Here is a 7,099-nt window from a genome sequence, read left to right on the forward strand (position 1 = left end):
AATGTATGTACAGGGTATGGCTTTATTAACATGAGCGTATATCAGCCGCCGTTTTCACAACTGGCTGATATACGCTAACATCTGATGCAGTGGATTCCAATGCATCGAATCACACAGCCGTATTCCCGTGGTATAAAAGCGCCCAGCCGGCCAATATAGCTCCGGGTGCTTTTACACCGGGCAGGAAAGATAGTCCTGGAACTATCTTCCTCGGCCAGAATACAGCTACTGCCATAGAGTCCTATGGGGGCCAATGACAGGTGCCGGACAAGGGAGGTGGGAGAGAGTTTTGCAGCGTGACTCACTCCCCCTTCTCTCCTTCTCTCCGCCCCTTGCCGGCTGTTTGCAATGGAATGGGGCAGGATGGGGCAGGAGCTAGTGTGCTAAGCTCCCGCCCCCTCTCCACCCCTTGATGGCAGCCAACAATGGGAGGGGGCTGGAGCTTAGCACGATAGCTCCCACTCTGTCCCGCCTATTCCCCTTACATTTGAGTGAAATCAGCTGCAGATCCACATCAAAATCCACACCAAATGGTATGGATTGTGTCTAGAGAGAAGCGAACTTACTCGTTTAGGGTGTTTTTGCACTTGAGCACCGCATTTTCCGGACGAAAAGATTCGGGGGGCGCCGGGAGCGGGGGGTAGCAGTGGGGAACAGGGGGGAGCTCTCTCTCTCTCCCCTCCCCACTCCCCTCTGCAACCCCCCGCTCACCCCCAGCGCCCCCCTGAATCTTTTCGCCCGAGTAGTCGGTTACTCGGAAAAAGCGGTGCTCGAGTGCAAAAGCACCCTAAACGAGTACGTTCGCTCATCTCTAGTTGTGTCTCAAATTTTGATGTTGAATCCCACCCACATTCACAGCGCAAAATATGCTGTAGATTTTGGTGCGAATCTGTAACCAAAATCTGCTACATGTGAACGCACACCCAACATTTTAATTTATTTCTATATAGTTAAAAAAGTAACTCTATACTAGACAATCACCTATACTAACTGAATAATACAGGTGATCGTGATAGAAGGGGTTCATTTGGGGCTCATATGTGGAAGGGGTCAATGTGGGGTTATTGTTTGGTGTTTGACACATCACATTCTCCTTATCTCTCCTCTGATCTCACACTGAAGAAGAGAGGAGAAACAAGGAGAGATGCTGGTGCAGTGCTGGCATGGCAGAAGAGTTTGCAATGTACAAACTTTCCTGACCAGTGTTGTGATTGGCTGTCAGTGTTGATATCATTGAGACCTGAACCAATCAGGTCCCAATGATGGCACCCAAACAGTCTGTTAGTTTGGGGTGTAAGGCTGCAATCGCCAGCAGCGCAGGTGACATGAATTTACATTGCTGCTGCACAAAACCCAGGCAGCACCAACGTAAATTTACTGCCGGCAGTCATGAAGGGGTTATATAGAAAGCCGCATCACAACATCTCAGACCAGCGCCAATTTTGCTTCTGAGCCGCACTGCATGTTCTAATGTATCTTATTCTTGCAAATTTCTTACAGGAATCCCCGCCTTTCCTTGCCTGTACTGCTGCATATAATGAAGCATAATGAAGGAGATAATGCTTTTATCAGCGTCTCACGGAGAACAATACATACATTTACGTTGCCTAATCGCCCTACCAATAGTTAGAATTGCATGCAAAGATTTTTAAGCACAGAGCTATCAGATTTTATTACCTCTCTAGAATTCTCGGTAACGTTGTAAAAAAAAAAGTAGGGGTGCCCGATGAACCCAACGCCTCTATTCTTCTGAACCTCAGCCAGGTTGGGATAAACCAGTCATACTGAATTCCGTCGCTATACAGAGATGATGATCGGCCGCGCAGCTTCTTATCTAATTGTGGAATTTGTAATTTTTGTAATTCCAATTATTGTTGTCATTTTCTATGGACCTCGATGTCTCGTGATTTCCCGCTTGAGTTATTAGTCTGGATATTGCTACATTAATTAGGTGCTTGGGAGTGCAGGAGGACTGGGAACTAACTGATAAGAGACGGGGAAGCTTAACATGGGCTTCAGACCAATAGACCAATGACTAGAGTAAGGCCACCTTTACACGGGACGACCTGTTTGGCGCAGATGCCCAACAGGTCATTCCAGTGCTTTCATAAAGGAATGGTGATCACTACTGAATGCATGAATGCTGAAGATATCATATCTGGAGAAATCATCTTTTATCCCCTTAATGCTCCATAACATACAGTTGCCTCTTGGAGGTTCAGGGTTTGTTTGGAGCAGGATTGGAGGTCGATCTCACTCCCTACAATGTAGACGTCCAACGCCCACTCCCGAAACAGCCGTGATCAGCACTTACACTGATCACAGCTGTTAATTCTTTAAATACCGCTGTCTATACTGAGAGCGGCTTTTACACGTCATGATCGGAATTCAAGAGTCCCGAATGACGCCCCACTCACCACAATGAGATCGTAGGATGCCATTTGGTTGCCAAGGCATCTTCTAATTGCAGATTGACTATGAAGCCTTGCCTGTGCCATTGCTCGATAGACAGCCTGTCAGTATAATGTAATACTGTGGAACAGGAGCGATCAAACAATCGCAAATTAAAAATAAAATGTAAAAAAGGAATTTTAAAAGTTTCACAATTTTTTTTAAAAAAGGTAATAAAAATTTTAAAAAACCTTTTCCAACATTTATAATAAAAAAAAACATATTTGGTATCGCTGCATCCATAAAAGTCCAGTCTATCAAAGTAACATATTATTTATCCCGCATGGTGACTATTGTAAGAAAAAAATACACAACGTTTTTGGTACCCTGTCTCCAAAAAAAATGTAAGAAAAAGCAAACAAAAAGTCATATGTACCAATAAATATACAGGACGCCTCACAACTATGGCAAAGATGGAGGAATTGAGTTTTTTTCTATTTCACTCCACTTAGAATTTTCTCAGCACATTATACGGTACATTTAATAGTACCACTGAAAAATACAACTCATCCTGCAAAAAACAACAGCTACGGCCATGGATAAATGAAAGAGTTATGATTTTTTTGAAAGTTGGGAGAAGACAATGAAAAAAAAAAAAGGAACATGTCCTTGAGGCCTCGGTCACACGGGCGTTTTTTCCCACGATTTGCGGATTGCATGACGGATGCGCATCCGCAAATCGCATGATCGGGGCCGAAAAATCTGCTCCTAGCTGCGTTTCCTTTGAAACGGGCCGGAGCAGTGGAGCGCTGTCCAGTGCATTGAATTCAATGGAGCCGGCAATACAGCCGGCTCCATTGAAAGCAATGGGCTGCGGGCGATCTCAGGATGAATTTTCGGGAAGGGCTTAAAAATATAAGCCCTTCCCTGAAAATCATCCAAAAATGTGTAAAAAGTAAAATTCATGAATGGGTGAGTGAGAGCTGCCTCTGATTGGTGAGGGCTGTGACCAATCAGAGGCAGCCCATTCGGCAGGCGGGGATTTTAAATCCCCGCCTGCTGAATACTATTCACAGCAGTTCAGGAGAACTGCCGGCCGGCCGCGGCTGAACTCCGTCTGCGGGGACAAGGTGAGTATATTTTTTTTTTTACTTTTTACACATTTTTGGATGAATTTCAGGGAAGGGCTTATCTTTTTAAGCCCTTCCCGAAAATTCATCCTGCGATCGCCGGCAGCCCATTGCTTTCAATGGAGCCGGCTGTATTGCCGGCTCCATTGAATTCAATGGGCAAACATCATTCTTCTCTGCCACAGCTGTTACAGCTGTGGCAGAGGAGAATGATTTGTGTTGTATATGTTCTCAATGGGGTCGGCGCTGCTGCCGTCGGCCCCATTGAGCGCATATAGAGAGGACCAGGAATCGCAGATCGCAGATAGGTGCGATCTGCGATTTCTGTTCTATAATTAATCGGACAAGTGCATAAAAAGCGCCCATGTGTGCAATACCATTGCAAAGCAATGGTTCTATAAAATCGGCGATCGCATGCGCATGCGCAAATTGCGCGAAAATTCGCCCGTGTGACCGAGGCCTAAGGGGTTAAAATGTATCTGCGCAGCATACAAATAAAGCAACACTGGCCTGAGTTTGCCTGATAAACACGCCCCTCTTATCTGGTGCGATGTGAATGACCTCGGAGATTGCTGACCCTAGCGGTCTCCTCCCATAAGAGGGTTGATAATTGGTGTATATGTAGATGAGCACATCGAATCTGACCATAAAAGGAACAGATGATTTGTGAGTGCGCCGGACCGCGAACTCTCAGCGTATAGGTAAGATTTTAACCTCTCCATAGTTAATGCAAGAGACGTCATCACAGCAAGCCAGCAAAGAGGGCATATTCATTAGCCAAATTCCAGCCAGCAGGGACGGTCCGGCCACCCATTGGATCGCTCTGCTTCATTTGCGTGTGGCGCTAGAACATTTCTCCAGGTATATCTTCAGCAGCCATATCAAAATACGCCTCGGAAACAGCATTACTTAACTATTCTGTCACTTTAGGTTGTTTAATGTGTTTGAACCCGCAGACAGGTTCCCTTTAAAACAGAAAAACACATGAAATGTTAATTAAATTGAAATCAATGGGAGCTGCACCTGAAATTACAAGCACCGGCCACTACACAAGGGTTGGAGCAACAGCTTCCGCTCGACCCGTTGTACGTCAGCACTGACAGCCAGTGCTGCCTGGAAAACCCCTTTAACCTCCAGTCTCTGCTGTGCTGTTGTTTGCAGACTGCCTGTGACATCCCATAAACCTGTTGCTGCAGCAAATGACAGTGCTCAGTGATCATTGCCAAGCGCTGTCATTGGTTGCAGTAGGCTGTTTGGAGACAGCTCAGTCTGACTGCAGCCTGCAAAGATGATGTCAGTAGGAAGACCCGAGCAGGCAGGAATTTTGGCATTATCCAAATCCCTGTGTAGTGACCTGGACTGGCACTACAGAATAAAAGTACTTTACCTGTAAGTTAAGAGAAACTGTTCTAACTTCCAGTGCATTTAACAAAGGGTAGTTATGCTGGAATTCATTTAAAAGCAGGGAGTCAGGAAACTAAAGAGTTAAGGTTGTTTAGGCACCTTCGTAAATCAGTTAGTTAAACAGTGTATATGCAAGTTGTATACGCAATTTCTGGTGTGTAAGAATAATGCAGACAACCACGAGCCTGAAAGTAAATGGTGTGCCTGTCATTTACCTACATATGTGTGTTAGTCTTATTTTGCTACCAAGCATTTTTAATCCAGGGACTGGTGTCATGATCACCTAATTCCATTAGTCATCCAGATCTTGTTGTATACCTTCAACGGTGCACAAGATTACAAAGAGCGTGCTGCACTCATTGCCACCGTGATATGACTCATCAGCCACGTCTCAGAGAGTGCAGGCTTCTTCCCACTTGTCGCCTGTTGCACTTGCACATATCCGTGGCATAGCTATAGGGGTCGCAGAGGTTGCAATTGTGACCTGGACCCTATGCCTGGGAGACCCAAGGGCCTCCCTCACCACAGTCACAGGTCCCCCGAAGCATCGACCAGGAAGATTACAGCTTGCTGTATTATTTACGCTGCTATGCAGTAGTCATGGCAATTCGGAGCATGACACAAACTAGCTCCTCCCCCTGTCCAGCGCACATACACAGGGGGGGAGCCAATCGGTGCTATGTCTCAGAGATGCTGTCACAGGCTGCGATAGGGTAGCGTATATAATACAGGAACCTGTAATTGTTCTGGCTTGAACTTTAGGGTGGCTGTGTGACTACAAGAAAAAGGGGGACCACAAGGAGCATGTTGGGGGCACAGAAGAGAGGCCACACATTAAGAGTGAAGGAACAGAATGGGTTCACACTTAGCATGAGGTGGTACAGAAGGTGGCCATCCGGAACATTAGGGGGACTCAGAAGGGGAATTAGTTCTTGTGGTGGGTACCAGAGGATAAATATAAGGGAATGTTCACATGTAGTGGAATTTGGTGTGGAAATTGACACAGATATTGGTGGTGATTCTCCGCGTTTCCACCATGTCTGAATGTACCCTTACTATATTGAGCCAAAAACGGTTGTGCTCGGCGCTCTTGCGGGACAGTTTAGTAGTGGGATTAAGTAGCTTCTCTATTCACATAATGATCTAGATAAAACATAGGGCACTGTTCATAAAAACAGCCTTTCCCACTATTCCAACCCTACACCAGGTATAGGGAGGAAAACCCAAAACGGGTACTTTCAAAGATACATACAATAATATCCTTTTAATGGGTTAAAGAGGACAAACTGCAACACATTTCGGTACTATGAAGTGCCTTTTTCAAGCAGACATACAGTACAATAAAACATTCATTATATATCCTACTTACTGAAAACTCCTTATTCCCCTCCTCAGGCAAAGCAGGAGAAAGGGAATAAGGAGTTTTCAGTAAGTAGGATATATAATGAATGTTTTATTGTACTGTATGTCTGCTTGAAAAAGGCACTTCATAGTACCGAAACGCGTTTCAGTTTGTCCTCTTTAACCCATTTAAAGAATATTAAGGATATCGGCAGGCATGAAGGGAAGTAGTGGGAAGGGGTGGGGGGAAGGCAAGCCGAACTTTTGCACCCAGAGCCATGAGCCTTTAGCTGCACCCCTGCATATATTCCACTTTTGCTGTAGCAGCCCAAGTTCTGTATATGGCTCATGATATTGACCGACAGGGTGACTGCAGATTTGTAATCCGCTTCTCTGCTTCTGACTCAACCTAAGACAGACATACGTGCAATTATGTTTACTGCTACGGAGCGTAGTTGCGCATGAACGTTTTTTTTTTTACTTTTCAGACTTTTCAAACTCCATGCTAGTGCACACGAGCTTCAAAAGAACACCAGAAAGATAGGTCCTGCCACATCCATCTGAAAGGAAGGGGTCATCGAATCATGCTGTTTGTGCCAAATTCTGACTTCCTTTCAGCAAATCAATGGATTCTGTTCATTGCATATTGTGCGTGCAAATATGTGCACAAATACGGTCGTGTGAATCCAGGCACAATGGCGCTGGAACTGGTCGACTGCTGTTATAGCCCATCCATGATGAGGAACGGCAAGTTGTGTGATTGGACACATTAGTTGGGGCCCCAGCATTGTATTCAGCTGCAATTTACTTGACTGTGCAGTGCCTGTTGGTCA

The sequence above is a fragment of the Eleutherodactylus coqui genome, chromosome 3, assembly GCF_035609145.1.
Source record: "Eleutherodactylus coqui strain aEleCoq1 chromosome 3, aEleCoq1.hap1, whole genome shotgun sequence".
Taxonomy (NCBI): domain Eukaryota; kingdom Metazoa; phylum Chordata; class Amphibia; order Anura; family Eleutherodactylidae; genus Eleutherodactylus; species Eleutherodactylus coqui.